This window comes from Rhinoraja longicauda, chromosome 30 (genome assembly GCF_053455715.1).
Source record: "Rhinoraja longicauda isolate Sanriku21f chromosome 30, sRhiLon1.1, whole genome shotgun sequence".
Lineage (NCBI taxonomy): Eukaryota > Metazoa > Chordata > Chondrichthyes > Rajiformes > Arhynchobatidae > Rhinoraja > Rhinoraja longicauda.
The window spans coordinates 11,436,271-11,457,902 of NC_135982.1; the positions used below are offsets into that span (position 1 = coordinate 11,436,271).

The 21,632-nt window shown below is 46.0% G+C and overlaps 1 protein-coding gene across 14 annotated transcripts in view; it reads right to left on the minus strand.

Annotated features, from left to right (window-relative positions):
* Window positions 1–21,632, minus strand: part of LOC144608138 (rap1 GTPase-activating protein 1-like) — a 396,852-nt gene that overhangs the window by 119,427 nt on the left and 255,793 nt on the right. The gene's annotated exons all lie outside the window — the stretch shown is intronic.

A 21,632-nucleotide genomic window follows, 5' to 3' on the forward strand; every position in this document is an offset into this window, starting at 1 on the left:
ACTTGTCACAGGAACATTTTGTGTGACAGGGCACACCAGTACAATGTACCAGCACCTCTTAAAATTTAAAAACTAGATTTATTCATTATTTTTTTTTTTTCATATTACAAAAAGATCACTAATGATTTAAAAATAATATTTATTAATTAAGTTAGATGGTCAGCTTACGCTGCTTTTTTTGACAACAATCAGCCAGAGACACTAATAGCAAGGAACGATATGGATGCGGCACCTTTTTGTCTACAAGAAAAACACTGGATGGAAGTCACTATATAAAAGTAGGCTATTGTTGTTACTATTAGTGTCGACAACATCAATGATAGCATAATCCTTGTTTAGTTTAGTTTAGAGATACAGTGCAGAAACAAGCCCTTCGGCCCACCGAGTCCGCGCTGACCAGCGATCTCTGCACATTAACACTACCCTGCACACTGTAGGGACAAGTTTACATTTCATACCAAGCCAATTAACCGACAAACCTGTACCCCTTTGGAGTGTGGGAGGAGACCGGAGAAAACCCACAGGGTCACAGGGAGAACGAACAAACTCCACACGGCACGGTGGCGCAGCGGTAGAGTTGCTGCCTTACAGCGAATGCAGCCCCAGAGACTCAGGTTCGATCCCGACTACGGGCGCCATCTGTACAGAGTTTGTACGTTTTCCCCGTGACCTGCGTGGGTTTTCTCCAAGATCTTCGGTTTCTTCCCACACTCCAAAAGACGTACAGGTATGTAGGTTAATTGACTGGGTAAATGTAAAAATTGTCCCTAGTGTGTGTAGGATAGCGTTAATGTACGGGGATCGCTGGGCGGCGCGGACTCGGTGGGCCGAAGGGCCTGTTTCAACGCTGTATCTCTAAATCTAAAAAAATCTACAGACAGCACCCATAGTCAGGATCGAACCGGGGTCTCTGGCACTGTAAGGCAGTAGCTCTACCGCTGCGCCACCGTACGTACCCCCCTTGTAATTGGACTGATGCTATTGATCCAGAGAAACAAATTTAAAAGCCACCATAGTTAGCAGGAAGTTTTAATCCAATCACTTAAATAACCCTGAATACAAAACATTTGTGTGAATGAACATGACCATGAAATATGAGACTGTGATGAGAACTCGTCCTGGTCCACAGCGCAGGAGGTCTGCTGCCCTCACCTGGTCTATCACTGGCTTTCTGCAGCAATGTGTTGGTTTAGGTTTATTATTGTCACATGTAGACTGACGTCGAGTGCTGCTGGAAGGTCATCAACTCGGTGAAAGACGCTCTTTGGTCTTCCCAAGCATTGTTGACCTCCCAGCGGAGCGAGCTGTCCGTCGGGGAATGTTGCCGACTGGCCCGCTGCAGACTGCAGGAGTACGTGCTGAGTGACACACTGAAGCTCGGTGCAGCCAACGCCAAGGCTCTGTGGGGGAGGACAACAGCCTAGGGTCCTTCCGCTGCTGGACATGGGGGGCAGGGTGTGGTGGAGACGCCCCTCAAAATAATGTAAGGGATTCCATGCCAGTGGGTCACATGAGTGGCAAGGGTGGGGGGTAATTTTGTGTAATTGGTGTATTGAACATCTGTATTGAATGTATGAATAGCCTCCGAGAATGTCGGATGGAGTTTTGGAAGGAACATGTTTTGTATATATTTATTTCTTGAATAAAGTATTTTTTGATAATAAAAAAATAAGTACCCTGGTACAGTCTAAAGCTATGCAAACAGATCAGATAATATGATACATAAATGCAATTAATGCTAAATCAGGTAGAGCAAATGTGAAGATACAGAGTGTACAATCTAGTTCTCAGCATTGCAACATAAAACAGTACAGCACAAGAACAGGCCCTTCGGCCCACAATGTCTGAGCTGAACATGATGACCATCTCCATTTTCCCCCACTCAAAATTAATTTCCCTCCATTCCCTGCACATCCATGTGCCTCTCCAAAAGCCTCTTAAATGCCATGATTATATCTGCTTCAACACCAACCCTGGCAGCTCGCACCAGGCACCCACCACCCTGCCTGGCACATCTCCTTTAGACGTTGCCCCGCTCACCGTAAAGCTATGCTTCTCCTTCATTTGATTCTCCCAACCTGGAAAAAAAAGCTTCTGACTGTCTGTGGAACAGAAGCATTGTGGCGCAGCAGTTCCATAGACAAAGTCCAATGTCCGCAATGGGTTAGAGGTGTATCGGACAGTACACTAGCTTATGGAAGGACCGTTCAGAGATGGACATGTCTTCTGAGAAATGGTCACCAAGCCATTTATTTTGAAGAGTCTTTAGGGATGGGTAATGAATGTTACCTAGCCACTGATGCTGCATCCTGTGAATGAGTTGGAAAAACCCATGGCATTCACCTTTCACTAAAAGCAACATTTCCATCTGCTGTTCCCCTTGACTTTAGTGGACAGCAGCTACTTTGCTGATGAGACTCGGAATAAAAGAGTCCCCACATTGATGCACAAGTGTTACCCTTCAACCTCCTTGCCCAAGATCAACTGAAGCAGTTCTGACTTCTCGGGTCCATGAGTGGTTAATTGTCATACGTGCTGACAACAAAGCAATGAAATTCTTACTTGCTGCAGCTAATGGGCCCCACAAACACTATAACTTGCAGATAAATAAATAATAAGCAGAAATATGATAAATTAACCTGCCTGTGTATTACTGGCATTGCATGGACTGCAGGAGTAACACAACCCTTTAATTATTGAGCATCTAGAACAATGAAGGAAGTTGGAAGGCTATTGAACCTGACCATCAAGCTATGTTTTATCACTTTGTTAATATTCATACCATGATGTAGGAGAACTTATTGGCATTCATTAATCTGAATCAGATGTTAGAGCAAATACTCTTTTGATGAACAGTTTGAAAGCAAATACCTCTGAATATAAAACTACAAAGAACTGGAGTAACTCAGCGAGTCAGACAGAATCTAGGGAGGGGATGGATAGGTGGTGTTTCGGAATGGGACCCTTCTTCAGACTGATTGGAGTAGGGGGGAGAAAGCCAGTCCTGCTAAGTGTTTGCAAGTGATAGGTGGATACAGGTGAGGGGCGTGATTGGAACATGGGGAGAGTAAGTGACAAAGGCTGGAGGTGAAAAAGGAGGCAAAAAACAATGTCAGATAAGGAGAGAAGAGAGGGAGTGAAATGTAAGGCCGGAGAGAGGGAGGGATATAGGTGGAAGGGCACCATCTTCGTCGCTTACTGACCTGCGTGGGTTTTCTCCGAGATCTTCGGTTTCCTCCCACACTCCAAAGACGTACAGGTATGTAGGTTAATTGGCTGGGTAAATGTAAAAATTGTCCCTAGTGGGTGTAGGATAGTGTTAATGTGCGGGGATCACTGGGCGGCACGGACTTGGAGGGCCGAAAAGGCCTGTTTCCGGCTGTATATATATGATATGATATGATACACATACACGATGTGCAGTGAAATGAAAGTGGCAATGCCTGCGGGTTGTGCACAATAAAAGAATTACAGTTACAGCATATAAATAAAGTTAATAAGTTACTATGAGTGTCGACAAAAATTTAGTCTCTGGGGTTATAAAAGTTGACAGTCCTGATGGCCTGTGGGAAGAAGCTCCGTCTCATCCTCTCCGTTTTCGCAGCGTGACAGCGGAGGCGTTTGCCTGATCGTAGCATCTGGAACAGTCCGTTACTGGGGTAGCAGGGGTCCCTCATGATCTTGCTTGCTCTGGATCTGCACCTCCTGATGTATAGGTCCTGCAGGTGGATGAGTGTAGTTCCCATGGTGCGTTCTGCCGAACACACCATGCATTTGCCTATCAAACCCCCCTTATCCGTATCCACTTGTCAGTTGCCAGACTTTGTCCCGGCCACACCTCTCGTTTCTAGTTTTCTCCACCCTAACTGTAACTTTGACTATCCATTCACTCCACCATGCTGAATAAAGACACAAAATGCTGGAGTAATTCAGCGGCATCTCTGGAAAGAAGGAATGAGTGACGTTTCAAGCCGAGACCCTTCTTCACTCTCGACCCGAAATGTCACCCATTCCTTCTCTCCAGAGATGCTGTCTGTTCCACTGAGTTACTCCAGCTTCTCTGTCCTAGCATGATCTTGTTCACGTTTGATCAAATCCCTCAACCTTCCCTTGCCCGAGGGATCATCCCCACTTTCTCCACTCGATAATCCTTCATCTCGGAACTCGTTCTAGAATTCTTCACGAATTCTTTATTATAAAAGAAATGGGTTTTAAACTTCGGGTATTTATTACATTGTATTACATTTAATATCGAGGGGGATGTTTTTAGTTTATATTCCTTACATTGTTCAAGGTGTATAAATCAATGGAATGGTCAGCGCGGTTATTGATGTACTAAATTAAATGCTGCAATTTTGACGTTGAAAGCATTTTGCAGGTCAGGCTGTACCCCTGGAGAGAGGAAATGTGTCAGAATGGTATTGGTTTATTATTGTCAAATGTGCTGAGATACATGTGATAATAAGCTTTGTGTGCTATCCTGTCAAATCATACTATACATGAGTACAGTCAGGACTGATCCACACTACTGTGGTGTAAGATTGTTTCCTCTCTTTACTCCATGTCACAAGTGAACTCAGTTCCATGAAACTGACTCTGCACAGGACAAAATTACTTTTGTCAACAGCTACAAAATTCCCACCTTCAACTTAAACTAAATAACTCAGTGGGTGAGAACATGGATAGGTGATGTAATGGGTCGGGACCTTTCTTCAGACTCCTAAAAAGGGATCCAGCATGTAAAGTCATCTATCCATGTTCTGCAGAATTGCTACCTTACCCGCAGAGATACTCCGACACTTTGTGTCTTCTTTTGTAAATCAATATCTCCAGGTTCTTGTTTCTTCACCTGTAACCACCCAGTTTGTGAGGCCCGCCTTCTCCCGTTGGTGTTTGACAATTGGTTCAATGACTCAGTCTCTTAAATCTTTGAGCATGGAAAATCCCCGCGACTTGTAAATGTTGTTGTATAGTCTATCGCCAAAGTGATTTACAGTGTGTGAGAGACGTGATGCTAACTATGCTGACACTCTCTCAATGAGATACGTACAAGCCACAGATTGTCACGGCATAAATTCCATCTGGTGTTTTCACATATTGTGACCAGAATGAGGAGACTCTTTGAGTGCTGTTCCAGAAGAGGATCTACTTGCAATCATTTCACAATACAATACAGTACAATATAATATATCTTATTGTCATTGTTCAGGGGGACGACGAGATTGGGAATGCGCCTCCCATACAATGCAATAAATTAATTAGCTAGTCAGTATTAATTTAAACAACCCAATGAAACAGATTAGAACAGTTTTAAAACAGAATAAAGTGCAAGTAGATCTGTGCCGGTTCACTGTGCGATGTTACTATTACTTGCAAATGACTGTACTCGTGTACAGTACGATTTGAATAGCTAACGTGCAGAACTAGCTTTTCACTGCACGTGAAAATAATGAAATTAAACCAAACCAAACTTATTATCTTATCTCTGTCAATATTTATGCATTCAAAAGGAGGAGATACAAGGATCTGCAGATGTTGAAATCATCTGCAGGACATCAATTCACAACAGCAGGGGGAAAACCATGTTTACTGAAGAAAGAAGATATTTCCAATGCCCGAGAGGGGAAAGCTTCATCTAAGGAGCATTTACGGAGAAATTGAGAGTAGGGGGATGGCGTCCTTGCATGAGGCAGGATTAGAGGAGGTGTCTGAAGAAGGGCCATGACCCCAAACGTCACCTAGCCATGTCGTCCACGAATGCTGCCAGACCTACTGAGTTACACCAGCACTTGTGTTCTGCAGAGGGGAAGTGATGCTGTCTTTATAATCTGGAACTCACCCCCTGACCGGGAGTGGAAACAAAATTAAGGACGTTTTCAAAGTAGAATTGGATAGGATTTGAGAAAGAACAGTGCGTAAAGAACAGGGCAGATAAGCTGATGCGATTCCTTTACAAAGGAGCTAGCATAGACTTGAAGGGCCAAATGGTATCCTTGTACGTCATGTTACGTTGAAACAACTTACATCAGAAATCCCATTTCTTTTCTCAGCCTGTTTTTGTGTGACTTCGGAAACTTGAATCTGCACAACAGCAAATGACTACTCACAAAGCCCCATCTTCAGTTCCAAACCTTAGTTATTATGGATGCTTTACATACATGGAAATCTGTTGGTGCAGGTCTTCATTTACTCCTGGAGAGATGGCCTTAAGGTATTGCAGCTTCCAATAAACGGGAATGAATTCATTCTGAATTAAAAACATTAATGGGGTGGCAGGGGAATGAAAGTGTTCTGGGTTGAAGTCAGAATCTTTTGTTGGAGTTCCAACATCCCAGAGAATTTAGAAGGGAACTGTTGAACAAGATGTGGGCCTTGCTCATCGCCAACTCCCACTGACCCAGGCCAAGCTCAAAACATTGAATGTTCTTAAGTGATAGGAGCAGAATTGGGCCATTCAGCCCATCAAGTCTACTCTGCCTTCAATCATGGCTGATCTATCTCTCCCTCCTAACCCCATTCTCCTGCCTTTTCCCCATAACCTCTGACACCTGTACTAATCAAATTTCCGATAACATCTATGTCCAATAGATTAGAAAGTCTGGAGAGTGTGGCGGCATTTTGCAAGTAGCAGAACAGGTGATTAATTTATTGACTTTTTTTTCCTGATTATTATATTTTTAATCTATGCAGTTACAGGCCTGTTACGCTGCTACACGTCAGAATTTCATTGTTTGCTTTTCCCAGAAAGAAATGTCCTTTATCTGTTTCTACAATTAGCACATTCCTGACTTTTCAACCAGATATGATACGATTTCTTGGCTCGCCAGCTTCCTTAACACCCCTGCCAGTGTTCTTAATTCTGAACACCTTATTCATTGCTTAGTTTCCAATCCCTCCAATTATATATTAGTCATTATAGACATCTACAACCCAGAAGGGCAAGGGCAGTGGGCATATGGGAACACCACTCCCCTTCAGGTTTCCCTCCCAAGTCACAAGCATACTGATTTGGAAACATAGTGCCGGTCCTTCATCACCGCTCGGTCTTGACCCTGAACCGCCTTCCCCGGCAGCACTGCTGAAGGACCTTCACCAGCAGAACAGCTTTGGCTAAAGATACAGGTGCACCACCATGCTCCTGAGGCCAATAAGCTCCAGCTCTGATGCGATGCTTATATCCTTGAAGTGGACATGGTAACTGCGCGATAATTCAATACAAGTGGTGCCCAGTCTTGAGATCATGGGGACCAAAGATAATAGAGCAGGGCAAAATAGACCACTAGACCCTAAAAACTGTAGTATGCCCTTCTACAGTTGTACAGGGCCCTAGTGAGACCGCACCTGGAGTACTGTGTGCAGTTTTGGTCTCCAAATTTGATCGTGCAGCATAGGTTTACTAGGTTAATTCCCGGAATGGCGGGACTGTTGTATGTTGAAAGACTGGAGCGACTAGGCTTGTATACACTGGAATTTAGAAGGATGAGAGGGGATCTTACTGAAACATACGATTATTAAGGGGTTGGACACGTTAGAGGCAGGAAACATGTTCCCAATGCTGGGGGAGTCCAGAACCAGGGGCCACAGATTAAGAATAAGGGGTAGGCCATTTAGAACAGAGATGGGGAAAAACTTTTTCAGTCAGAGAGTTGTAAATCTGTGGAATTCTCTGCCTCAGAAGACAGTGGAGGCCAGTTCTCTTAATGCTTTCAAGAGAGAGCTAGATAGAGCTCTTAAGGATAGCGGAGTCAGGGGGTATGGGGAGAAGGCAGGAACGGGGTACTATAGACAATAGACAATAGACAATAGACAATAGACAATAGACAATAGGTGCAGGAGTAGGCCATTCAGCCCTTCGAGCCAGCACCGCCATTCAATGCGATCATGGCTGATCACTCAATCAGTACCCCGTTCCTGCCTTCTCCCCATACCCCCTCACTCCGCTATCCTCAAGAGCTCTATCCAGCTCTCTCTTGAAAGCATCCAACGAACTGGCCTCCACTGCCTTCTGAGGCAGAGAATTCCACACCTTCACCACCCTCTGACTGAAAAAGTTCTTCCTCATCTCCGTTCTAAATGGCCTACCCCTTATTCTCAAACTGTGGCCCCTTGTTCTGGACTCCCCTAACATTGGGAACATGTTATCTGCCTCTAATGTGTCCAATCCCCTAATTATCTTGTATGTTTCAATAAGATCCCCCCTCATCCTTCTAAATTCCAGTGTATACAAGCCCAATCGCTCCAGCCTTTCAACATACGACAGTCCCGCCATTCCGGGAATTAACCTAGTGAACCTACGCTGCACGCCCTCCATAGCAAGAATATCCTTCCTCAAATTTGGAGACCAAAACTGCACACAGTACTCCAGGTGCGGTCTCACCAGGGCCCGGTACAACTGTAGAAGGACCTCTTTGCTCCTATACTCAACTCCTCTTGTTACGAAGGCCAACATTCCATTGGCTTTCTTCACTGCCTGCTGTACCTGCATGCTTCCTTTCATTGACTGATGCACTAGGACACCCAGATCTCGTTGAACTCCCCCTCCTCCTAACTTGACACCATTCAGATAATAATCTGCCTTTCTATTCTTACTTCCAAAGTGAATAACCTCACACTTATCTACATTAAACTGCATCTGCCATGTATCCGCCCACTCACACAACCTGTCCAAGTCACCCTGCAGCCTTATTGCATCTTCCTCACAATTCACACTACCCCCCAACTTAGTATCATCTGCAAATTTGCTAATGGTACTTTTAATCCCTTCGTCTAAGTCATTAATGTATATCGTAAATAGCTGGGGTCCCAGCACCGAACCTTGCGGTACCCCACTGGTCACTGCCTGCCATTCCGAAAGGGACCCATTTATCCCCACTCTTTGCTTTCTGTCTGTCAACCAATTTTCTATCCATGTCAGTACCCTACCCCCAATACCATGTGCCCTAATTTTGCCCACTAATCTCCTATGTGGGACCTTGTCGAAGGCTTTCTGAAAGTCGAGGTACACCACATCCACTGACTCTCCCTTGTCAATTTTCCTAGTTACATCCTCAAAAAATTCCAGTAGATTTGTCAAGCATGATTTCCCCTTCGTAAATCCATGCTGACTCGGAATGATCCCGTTACTGCTATCCAAATGCTCAGCAATTTCGTCTTTTATAATTGACTCCAGCATCTTCCCCACCACTGATGTCAGACTAACTGGTCTATAATTCCCCGTTTTCTCTCTCCCTCCTTTCTTAAAAAGTGGGATAACATTTGCTATCCTCCAATCCACAGGAACTGATCCTGAATCTATAGAACATTGAAAAATGATCTCCAATGCTTCCACTATTTCTAGACAATAGACAATAGGTGCAGGAGTAGGCCATTCAGCCCTTCGAGCCAGCACCGCCATTCAATGCGATCATGGCTGATCACTCTCAATCAGTACCCCGTTCCTGCTCTCCAGAGATGCTGCCTCGCCCACTGTTGCTCCAACATTTTGAGTCCACCTTCATTGCTGAACAGTACTTGGTTGGGGCCAGAGCCGTATTAGTGTCAGCAGAGAGTCAAAGGGATTGTGAAAAGAGTCTGGCAGAATTCCACAACAATCTAAGCAACGTGCAAAATAACTCCAGAACTGGTGTTTTTGAAATGTATCTTTCCAGCTCAAAATTGATCACCATAGCAATAATTACCTTCTTTCTGGTAAAAGTCCAAACATAAGGTATCCCCAGAGGCAAATCAGTTTAATAGAACATAGGAAAGTAAAGAACAGGCCCTTCTGTCCACAATGCCCGTGCTGAACATGATGCCAAAATAAACTAATCTCCTCTCTCTACAGGTGATCCATCCCCTTCCATTCCCTGCAGGTCCATGCGTCTGCCTAAAGGTCTCTAAAATACCACTGTCGCACAGTATCTGTCTCCACCATCATCTCCAGTAGAGTGTTCCAGGCACCCGGAAACAGGCCCTTACACTTATACCAAGCTAATTAACCTACAAACCTGTACGTCATTGGAGTGCGGGAGGAAACCGAAGATCTCGGAGAAAACCCACGCAGGTCACGGGGAGAACGTACAAACTCCGTACAGATAGCACCCGTGGTCGGGTTCGAACCCGGGTCTCTGGCGCTGCAAGCACTGTACGGCAGCAACTCTACCTCTGCACCACTGTGCCACAAAACGTATTACTGGACGAAGCACATAATGGACCAGGAGCAGAGGGCTGGAGGGCTCCTGTTGCCGTTACTCTTTTGCTACCGTACTTTCTTTTGCTAATTACTATCAGATATCCATTACCGATCATACACGAGGAATGGGTATCCTGCTTCGTCAGCCACAGATTAATGTGCAGAGCTATTTCCTGGGCTGGTTGTCATAGTATACTCCTAGTAATAGGAAAGGTCCTCAGAGCAGTAGTTTGAAAAGACCACAACCTAGGGTCATTCAGCTGCCGGACATTGAGTCTGGTGGGGACAACCCTCAAACATGGGCAGGGATATCACCCCAGGAGGCCACATGAGTGGTAAAGATGTGATATGCAAGAAAAAAGGGAGATGCTAACACGACTGGATAGAGCATTAGCAATGTTGAATGTGTGGACATATAAATGATATATACAGCACAGTGGTATGAATATTGATTTCTCTAACTTCAAGTAACCCCGGCATTCCCTCTCTCTCTACCCCTCCCCCACCCAAGTCGCACCAGCTTCTCGTTTTCACCCAACAAACAGTCAACAACGGCCCGTTACCTTTATCATCGAAACTTTCATTCATTGTTCTTTATCTCACTACATCACTGTGAATATCTCTCGTTTCCCTTTTCCCTAACTAGTCCGAAGAAGGGTCTCGACCTGAAACGTCACCCATTCCTTCTCTCCAGAGATGCTGCCTAAACCGGCATCTGCAGTTCCTTCCTACACATTACGAGTTTTACATGGTTTTTGTTCTGTGTATATTTTTTGAGATTCTGACTAAAGTTTATTTGTGAAGCTATGAAGAAATGCAGTTGTCCAGGTCCAGGTAGAAATCTGTCACTGCTGCCAGAGGGGAGGAGCTCCACTCATTAGGAACCGAGCCACATCATCATGGTGTCCGAAACAGCAGGAGCTCAGTGATTGTGACCTTTGGCTGCTGGACGCTGATGATTGAAATGGCAATATTCTCCATGGGAAACATCCTCCACCTTGATGAACATAATTCCCTCACAACAGGAGTCCAGAAACTACTAAAAACCGCCGTGGGTCAGAGGGCCAGTGACTGGTGTGCACAGTGGTTGAGTTCATTGAAGGCAGGTATAATTGCATGCCCTGCTCCCTATTCTATCCCCAGCACACTTGCCTTCGGACTGCGCCGCTGTGAACGAGGAGGGACCTGGCAGGCCCAGCAACCGAGAGCAAAGAGGTACCCAGTGTAACGCACCGCCCAGACCCAGTGGACCGTGCGACCCAGACCCAGTGTACCGCTCCACCCAGACCCAGTGTACCGCACCGCCCAGACCCAGTGTAACGCACCGCCCAGACCCAGTGTAACGCACCGCCCAGACCCAGTGTACCGCACCACCTACCCAGTGTACCACACCACCTGACCCAGTGTACCGCTCCACCCAGACCCAGTGTACTGTGCCACCCAGACCCAGTGTACCGCACCACCCACACCCAGTGTACCGCACCGCCCAGACCACCGCACCACCCAGACCCAGTGTACCGCTCCACCCAGACCCAGTGTACCGCTCCACCCAGACCCAGTGTACCGCACCGCCCAGACCCAGTGTAACGCACCGCCCAGACCACCGCTCCACCCAGACCCAGTGTACCGCTCCACCCAGACCCAGTGTACCGCTCCACCCAGACCCAGTGTAACGCACCGCCCAGACCCAGTGTAACGCACCGCCCAGACCCAGTGTACCGCACCACCCACCCAGTGTACCGCACCACCCACACCCAGTGTACCGCACCACCCAGACCCAGTGTACCGCACCACCCACACCCAGTGTACCGCACCGCCCAGACCACCGCACCACCCAGACCCAGTGTACCGCTCCACCCAGACCCAGTGTACCGCTCCACCCAGACCCAGTGTACCGCACCGCCCAGACCACCGCTCCACCCAGACCCAGTGTACCGCTCCACCCACCCAGTGTACCGCGCCGCCCAGACCCAGTGTACCGCACCGCCCAGACCCAGTGTACCACACCACCGGGATCAAAGAGGTACACAGTGTACCGCACCGCCCAGACCCAGTGTACCGCGCCGCCCAGACCCAGTGTACGGTGCCGCCCAGACCCAGTGTACCACACCACCGGGAACAAAGAGGTACACAGTGTACCGCACCGCCCAGACCCAGTGTACCGCACCGCCCAGACCCAGTGTACCGCACCGCCAAGATCCAGTGTACCACGCTGCTCAGACCCAGTGTACAGCACCGCCCAGACCCAGTGTACCGCACCGCCCAGACCCAGTGTACCGCACCGCCAAGACCCAGTGTACCACGCTGCTCAGACCCAGTGTACAGCACCGCCCAGACCTAGTCTACCGCACCACCCAGACCACCGCACCACCCAGACCCAGTGTACCACACCACCGGGAATAGAGAGGGACCCAGTGTACTGTACCACCAAGAATGAAGAGGGACCCGGCGGGGGGCCGCTGAGAATGTAGAGGGACCCTGCGGGCTGCCTGGGGCCACAGGACATATCCACGACTGCAAGAAAGTAAGAATGTACTAAGAACTTTTGAAACTTTGTACTAAGAACTTTTGAAACTTTGGTGTAGCTAGAAACATGGCGACTGTTGAGTACTGCCTGGGTGAAGTCTGCTGCAATCTGGATTTTACCAGATTGTATGCAGAAACAAAGAATTTCACTGTACCTAGGGTACAGGTACAATAAAGTATCATTGATTTAACCCTGCATCTCTCATGAGCTGTCCCATACTTCCCAATGGATCGGGACATGGTGCATTCGTGGGCAGAATCCTCCAAGTCACACAGAAGAGGTTGCTCTCAACAATATTTCGTTAGTTACCCCAAAGAATAAAAATGTTGAAATATAACCAGTATATGGAATTTTATTTGTTTGATCATGACTTGATCATAAAAATAAGTTTTATAATCAGCCAACCTGAAACAAATCTGGATTCAGCAGCGGACACAAAGTGCTGGAGTAAATCAATGGGTCAAGCAGCATCTCTGGAGAATATGGATGGGTGACAAATATTTAAGGGTCAGGGACCTGCACCAAACGTCACCTATCTGTGTTCTCCAGAGATGCTGCCTGACCCACTGAGTTACTCCAGCACTATGTCTTTTCTTTGTATACCAGCATCTGCAGCTCCTTGTATTTGGTTTGAAAATCCTTTGCTTATTAAATAAGCCTGATTGCTTAATGATTACAGTGCTGAGTATAAGAGCAAAGCAGATTAACCAAGATCAACCCAGATTCATTTTTCAGAATGTTCAGCTTGCCCTCAATGACTGAATCTAGGTGGGGAGGGATTGAGTGGGTGTGGGCAGAGGGAGGGGATGATGGGGAGGGTGAGGAGGGGTGAGTAGGAGAGTGAACAAGCAAGAGATCAATAATGTACAGTGCCCTCCATAATGTTTAGGACAAAGACCCATCATTTATTTATTTGCCTCTGTACTCCACAATTTGAGATTTGTAATAGAAAAAAATCGCATGTGGTTAAAGTGCACTTTGTCAGATTTTAATAAAGGCCATTTTTATACATTTTGGTTTCACTATGTAGAAATTACAGCAGTGTTTATACATAGTCCCCCCATTTCAGGGCACCATAATGTTTGGGACACAGCAATGTCATGTAAATGAAAGTAGTCATGTTTAGTATTTTGTTGCATATCCTTTGCATGCAATGACTGCTTGAAGTCTGCGATTCATGGACATCACCAGTTGCTGGGTGTCTTCTTTGGTGATGCTCTGCCAGGCCTGTATTGCAGCCATCTTTAGCTTATGCTTGTTTTGGGGGCTAATCCCCTTCAGTTTTCTCTTCAGCATATAAAAGGCATGCTCAATTGGTTTCAGATCAGGTGATTGACTCGGCCACTCAAGAAATGACAATTTTTTGGCTTTGAAAAGCTCCTTTGTTGCTTTAGCAGAATGTTTGTGATCATTGTCTTGCTGTAGAATGAACCGCCGGCCAATGAGTTTTGAGGCATTTGTTTGAACTTGAGCAGATAGGATGTGTCTACACACTTCAGAATTCATTATGCTACTACCATCAGCAGTTGTATCATCAATGAAGATAAGTGAGCCAGTACCTTCAGCAGCCATACATGCCCAGGCCATAACACCCCCACCACCGTGTTTCACAGATGAGGTGGTATGCTTTGGATCTTGGGCGGTTCCTTCTCTCCTCCATACTTTGCTCTTGCCATCACTCTGATATAAGTTAATCTTCATCTCATCTGTCCACAAGACCTTTTTCCAGAACTGTGGTTGATCTTTTAAGTACTTCTTGGCAAATTGTAACCTGGCCATCCTATTTTTGTGGCTAACCAGTGGTTTACATCTTGCAGTGTAGCCTCTGTATTCCTGTTCATGAAGTCTTCTGCAGACAGTGGTCATTGACAAATCCACACCTGACTCCTGAAGAGTGTTTCTGATCTGTTGGGCAGGGATTGGGATTTTTCTTTATTATAGAGAGAATTCTTCAGTCATCAGCTGTGGAGGTCTTCCTTGGCCTGCCAGTCCCTTTGCGATTTGTAAGCTCACCAGTGCTCTCTTTCTTCTTAATAACGTTCCAAACAGTTGATTTTGGTAGCCTAAGGATTGGCTGATGTCTCTAACAGTTTTATTCTTGTTTCTCAGTCTCATAATGGCTTCTTTGACTTTCATTGGCACAACTTTGGTCCTCATTTTGATAAACAGCAATAAAAGTTTCCAAAGGTGATGGAAAGACTGGAGGAAAGACTGGGTGCTGAGAGCTCTCTTATACCTGCATGAAGGAGGCATTTAAACACACCTGAGCAATTACAAATACCCGTGAAGCCATGTGTCCCAAATATTATGGTGCCCTGAAATGGGGGGAACTATGCACAAACACTGCTGTAATTTCTACATGGTAAAACTAAAATGTATAACACACGTGTACTTTAACCATCTTCGGTTAACACATCTTTGATTTCCTCCCACACTCTTCAGACTGAGAGTCAGGGGAGAGGGAGACACAAAGAAATGGAAGGGTAAGATGTGAACATAAGACATCAAAGAGGATGTGGATCTCCCCTCTCCCCTGATGCACAGCCTGAAGAAGGGTCTTGATCCAAAACGACACCAATTCCTTCTATCAAGAGATGCTGCCTGTCCCGCTGAGTTACTCCAGCACTTTGTGTCTATCTTTGGTGCAAACTAGCATTTGCAGTTCCTTCCTAACAGATCCAGTTCCCTAGCATTACTAATGATTAATTTATTGAATTATCGATTATTGCACATTTATTGTTGTGTCATTACATTAATGGGTCCGTAAAGCTGCAGCAGGAAAGACTTTCATTTTTCCGTTCCTAGTTCATCTGACAATTAAATACTCTCGACTCCTGATCTTCATGACAGACAGGAGAATGCTGTTAGAGAATGTTAATGCACTTGTACTTCATATGCTCACTGTAATTTCAAGGCAATTCCACTTCGGAGGCACGCGGATTCCCTGGGGAACTAACACACCTCGTTAGCTAACAAATCTGTCTTCAACTCTCACTAGAAAGCAAATACCTTCAAATCTCTCAGCTGTATCTAAGAACCACCTTTTCAGGTCTTTGTGTGCTGTAACCACTGAAATATAAATGAGGAATCAAAGTGTTTCTGTGATGAAGTAGGAACTATCCCTACTATCTTTCACGTTGCCCGAGACAGGAAGACTAAATTAATGCTCGGGTTAAAGTCTACGTCTCCCAATGCAATTGCAACCAATCTAGGGAACTGACCATGAGACCTTTTGCCCCCTCGACATGAACACCTTTAGCGAAAGGACAAAAACTACATAGTTAATCAGCATGGAAACAGGCCGCTCTGCCCATCATGTGCATGCTGACCAAGGTGCCCCATCTAAGCTAGTCCCATTTACCGGCATTTGGCCCATATCCCTAGGATGGTGTCAGATGGTGTTGATTACAAAGTGAATAGCCATAGAATAGGCCAGTCCAATTATTTCCATTGTTGAGCCATTAATGCAAGACAATAAATATATGGGAAAGACACTGACATTTAAACATTAACGCTACACATTGACATTTGTTTAAGATTTCTTTAATGCAATTCATATCGTGATCTTAGCCGGACTAATGAATTGAGCATTTGTGGATTGGGGGTTGACTCTTAGGGTAATGTTCTTAAAGTGGCACAGTGGTAGAGTTGCTGCCTTACAGCGCTTGAAGCAGCAGAGACCCGAGTTCAATCCCGACTACGGGTGCTGTCTTTACGAAGTTTGTCCGTTCTCCCCGTGACCGGAAGGGTTTTCTCCTGAAATCTTCAGTTTCCTCCCACACTTCGAGGACGTGCAGGTTTGTAGGTTTATTGGCTTGGTAAATGCAAAAATGGTCACTAGTGTGTGTCGGATAGTGTTAATGTGCGGGGATCGCTGGTTGGTGCGGATTCGGTGGGCCGAAGTGCCTAATCTAAACTAAATTTCATGGTTCATAAGTGATAGCAGAATTAGGCCATTCGGCCCAACAAGTCAGCTCCGCCATTCAATCAAGGCTGATCCATCTGTCCCTCCTAACCCCATTCTCCTGCCTTCTCCATATAACCCCTGACACCCGTACTAATTAAGAATTTTCTATATCGGCCTTAAAAATATCCACTGACTTGGCCTCCAGAGCCACCTGTGGCTTCTGTGTCTTATAAATTAATTATTTGGGGTTCGGTGAACTTGATGAGTGAACCGTGTAGAGGTGCCTCGCCATCAGACTGAAGCATTGTTTGTTTAGACTGATGGATGTTTATGTTAAATTTTTATGTGGTTGCGTGTTCTGTTGCTTTTTTGGTAATGACTGTATGTAGGGAAATCGAATTCCTCGTATGGTTTACATACTTGTTTTGTTTTCATACTCGGCTGATAAAATCAATTACAATCACAATTAAAATTATAATTTAGGAGAGGCAGTTCCAACCTAAAGAATGAAACCACCCCGAGCCAATGGATGTAATGCCCGGATCCTTCCGGCCTTGGTTCCTGTGGTAACGGATGCAAGAATCACCCATCAAGACAAGCGAGCTTCTTCTCATGACATTGAAAGCCAGCAGGCCCAAGCTGCATTCAACATTTCCAGTTTTCCAGGCGGAGGAGACTAGTTTAACGTGGCACCAAGGATATTGTGGGCCGAAGGGGCTTTTCCAGTGCTGCACAGTTCCACAAAACTGTATTGGATGGGTCCTATTTTATCTCAGAAACACTTTGATTCCTCAGTCATACTTCAGCATTACAGTCCCACTCCCTGATCCCATTGGAATTTCAGGGCTTATCGTACTAGCTGTGTTTACGAGCAGAATCAGAATCAGAATTACCTTTATTGTCGTCCAAAAAAAACAAGTCTTTTGGACGAGATTTCGTCACCCACAGTCCAACAATAAGAGCAATAAAAATAAGCAATTACACACACAACCACAAACCAACACAAAACAAAGGGCGGCACGGTAGCGCAGCGGTAGAGTTGCTGCTTTACAGCGAATGCAGCGCCGGAGACTCGGGTTCGATCCTGACTACGGGTGCTGCACTGTAAGGAGTTTGTACGTTCTCCCCGTGACCTGCGTGGGTTTTCTCCGAGATCTTCGGTTTCCTCCCACACTCCAAAGACGTACAGGTATGTAGGTTAATTGGCTGGGTAAATGTAAAAATTGTCCCTAGTGGGTGTAGGATAGTGTTAATGTACGGGGATCGCTGGGCGGCACGGACTTGGTGGGCCGAAAAGGCCTGTTTCCGGCTGTATATATATGATATGATGAAAACAAGAAACATCAATCACAGTGAGTCTCCTCCAGTCACCTCCTCACTGTGATGGAAGGCCAGAATGTCTTTTCTCTTCCCCTGCCGTCTTCTCCCGCGGTCAGGCTGTTGAAGTTCCCACGTTCCAGGTGGCGCCGGACGGTAAAAGGTCCGCAGCGGGCGAAGACGCCGCTGCACGTCGGGGCGGTCGTGGCTCCCGACATTGAAGCAGTACTACTGCATTAATAAATCCAACTACTAGCTTGAATCTTCACTTTTAATGGTTTCTTATTCATTATGCAGATACTGAACATGACGAACTGCTGCTGAGCATTGTAATTAAGGGTGAGGGATAACTCTGAGACAGTGTATGCTGAAAAAGGGGTGGAAATTGCCTCTTTGCAGGTTTGTGGGAGGAAGCTGGAGTGGCAAGAATACTATATGTGGGAGGTCTGAGCCGACAATCAGGCAACTCAATCGTCCTACCACAACCAGAACTACTATCCACCTCATTGGTGACCCTCGGACTATCCTTGATTGGACTTTGCTGGCTTTACCTTTCACTAAATGTTATTCCCTTATCATGCATCTATCGAAACACTGTAAAGGGCTCGACTGTAATCATGTATCGTCCTTCTGCTGACTGGATAGCCTGCTATAAAAGCTTTTCACTGCACCTCGGCACATGTGACAATTCACCCCTTGCTTCGGGATCTGCATAACTGTTTCGACGAGGGGCACAACGGTGTGCCTGTACGCGTTCCCATGTCTTCTTTGCTTTTCTCACCAGACCGAGTGCAGGTTAATTTTTAATATGCATTGACTCTTCCAATGCCAGAGAGGCAGTGAATGCTTCATGCCTCGGTAACAATTAAGGAAGAAATTCAAGGACCGTGCCACTTTGCCTTGCATCAGTGACAATTCACTTCCAGCCGTGCTAAGTGCCGTGAGATTGCCTCCTGGAGTTGACGCCTGGTCTCAGTCCACGATAACAAGCACTTCACTGCCCCTGGATCACGAGTATAAAGCAGCCACTACACAGACGCCTTTACAAGTGAAAATGCAGTCAGGCATTTTACAGCGACATGTTAAAAGGGAAAGCCATAGAATAGCAGAAACAAGGTACTGCAGATGCTGCCTTACAAACAAAGACACAACGCGCTGGAGTAAAACGGAGGGTCAGGCAGCAGCTCTGGAGTTTTTTTGGATGGGACCCTTCTCAGACTAGAGAAGGGTCCCGACCTGAAAGGTCCACCTATCCATGTTCTCCAGAGATGCTGCCTGACCAACTGAATTACTCCAGCACTTTGTGTCTTTTTTTTTTTGAAGCACATAATTGCTCTTCGTATATTTTTCAATTGTTAAAGTGTTTGCTGCAGATGAATACATTGTGATGTAAATACTTTGAGAATTCAAGGAGTACTCTAGTGCCAAAAAGCACTCCACATTGGTGTTTATCCTCCATCATCAGCGCTGTGATGTGATCTCATAGCTGCACTGGTTCCATACATCCCCATTCCCTTTTCCAGTGCTTTACCAGAATGCCAGCAGGATTGGGGCTCTTTAGCTAGAAGGGGAGGTCAGACACATGTGGATGGTTTTCTCTGGAACAGTAGATGTTGTGGGAGAGCCCTGATGAAGTATATGAAATTATGAGAGGCAGGGATCGGTAGACAGTCAGGAGGACCGGGTGGAAATGTCAAAGACTAGAGGGTGTAGTTTTAAGGAGAGAGGGGCAAAGTTTCATGTAGATGTGCATGTAATGTAGATGTGTTTAGTTTAGTTTAGAGATACAGCGCAGAAACAGGCCCTTCGGCCCACTGGGTCCGTGCCGACCAGCGATCCCCGCATATTAACACTATCCTGCACAAACTGGGGACAATTTTTACATTACCAAGCCAATTAACCTACAAACCTGTACGTCTTTGGAGTGTGGGAGGCAACCGAAGATCTCGGAGAAAACCCACGCAAGTCATGGGGAGAACGTACAAACTCTGTACAGACAGCACCTGTAGTCGGGATCGAACCCGGGTCTCCGGCGCTACATTCGCTGTAAGGCAGTAACTCTACCGCTGTGCCGCCGTGCCGCCCTAAATGTGGGTACGTATATTTATTTACACAGAGGGCAGTGAGTGTTGGGGGTGGTGGTGAAGGCATACACAATAGTGGCATTTAAGAGGTTTATCATTAAGCAACTGGATATGCAGTGAATGGAGGGATATGGATCAGGTGTAGGCGGATGAGATTAGTTTAACGTAGCATCGTGTTTGGCACAGAAGTTGTGGGCTGAAGGGCCAGTTCCTGTGTGGTACTGTTCTATGTTTTAAGTATTCGCAGAGGATGAGGACCATGGTCATCCATAGTCAAACCAGCGGCACGGCACGGTGGCGCAGCGGTAGAACTACTGCCTCACAGCACCAGGAACCCCGGTTTGATCCTTACGGGTGCTTATCTGTATGGAGTGTGTACGTCCTCCCCTTGACCTGCGTGCGTTTTCTCCAAGATCTTTGGTTTCCTCCCACACTCCAAAGACGTACAGATTTATAGGTTAATTGGCTTGGAGTACATAGAAAAAAAATTGTCCTCAGTGTACGTAGGGTAGTGTCAATGTGCTGGGATCGCCAGTCCGTGCGGACTCGGTGAGTCGAAGGGCCTGTTTCCACACCGTATCTCTAAACTAAACTAATGTAAACAGTAAAATAGCAAGGAAATATCCATTGCATCCCAGTGGTAGGATGCAGTAGTGAAGATATTCCTTAGCAAGTCTCCAGTTGGGGTAATAGATGCCAGTTTTGGGTTCCACAGTACAGGAAGGATATTGGAACAAATAGCCCATGGCTTGACTTGAGGTAATATCAACGCTATTGTGCAAACTTTGTGTCTGCTTTAGTTATAACAACAGATTGATGATTGGAAGGAGGTGGGGTTTGAATTATCAAGTAGTGAGATTGACCAGATAAAACCAGGCTGTAACCAGAGGGGCAGAGTGTGGAGCGGAATGCTATACTTGGTGTTAATAATTAAAGCAGGCCCCATGGCATCAGGACGGATTAAATCAAGTCATCATTGAACAAGAGCATAAAATATAGAGCAGCACAGCACAAATCACAACATCCATGCGTACATAATGCCAAGAGATATACCGGGAGAAATCATGCGCAGGAAGGAACTGCAGGTGCTGGTTTACACTGAAAAGGGCTGTAAACTGAAGAAGGGTCTCGACTGAAGGCAAGAAGGAACTTTTTCACTCAGAGAGTTGTGGATTTGTGGAACTCTCTGCCACAGAGGGCAGTGGAGGCCAAATCACTGGATGGATTTAAGAGAGAGTTAGATAGAGCTCTGGGGGCTAGTGGAATCAAGGGATATGGGGAGAGGTTGGGCACAGGTTACTGATTGTGGATGATCAGCCATGATCACAATGAATAGCAGCGCTGGCTCGAAGGGCTGAATGGCCTCCTCCTGCACCTATTTTCTATGTTTCTATGACCCAAAACGTCACCCATTCCTTCCATCCAGAGATGCTGCCAGTCCCACTGAGCTACCCCAGCATTTTGCGCAAATCTACCAGGAGAAATACCTCATCCACTGTGAATACTTTGAATGAATGTCCACAGTCAGCACCAGACGCAACACATCGCTGGCTCCGAGTGTGCTCAGGCCTACGCAGATAGGCTTCAGCCATTCAACACCTTGAAGCAGCCTAAGGATAGTGGAGT